This window comes from Monodon monoceros, unplaced genomic scaffold (assembly GCF_005190385.1).
Source record: "Monodon monoceros isolate NGI ecotype Baffin Bay Population unplaced genomic scaffold, NGI_Narwhal_1 Super_Scaffold_4, whole genome shotgun sequence".
Taxonomy (NCBI): Eukaryota; Metazoa; Chordata; class Mammalia; order Artiodactyla; family Monodontidae; genus Monodon; species Monodon monoceros.
Window position 1 is genome coordinate 72,481,776 of NW_021703781.1, and position 344 is coordinate 72,482,119.

The following is a 344-nucleotide window of genomic DNA, read 5'->3' on the forward strand; positions in this document are numbered from 1 at the left end:
GCCCGCTCGCCCGCTCGCTCCGCAACCGCCGCCCGCCCGCTCAGCTCTCCGCGGCGCTCTCCACTGCCGCCGCCGCCGCCCGCGCCGCCGCCGCCGCCGCCGCCGCCGCCCCCTCCCGGCGGGTCACGCCCCCGCTGAAACCCGAGCCGTTTCCTGGACGGCGGCGCCCGCTCTGCCAATCAGCGCCGCGCGCCCCGACCGCCCCTGCTCCGCGCGGCTCCCGACGCCTGCGAGCGGCCGCAAGACCCCGGCCGGGAAGGCGAGGGGCCCGGCCAGCACCGGGACGGAGAGAGGCCTCAGCATCCTCGGTGAATCAGGCCGGGTCCCGCGCCCCCGCCCCCCCC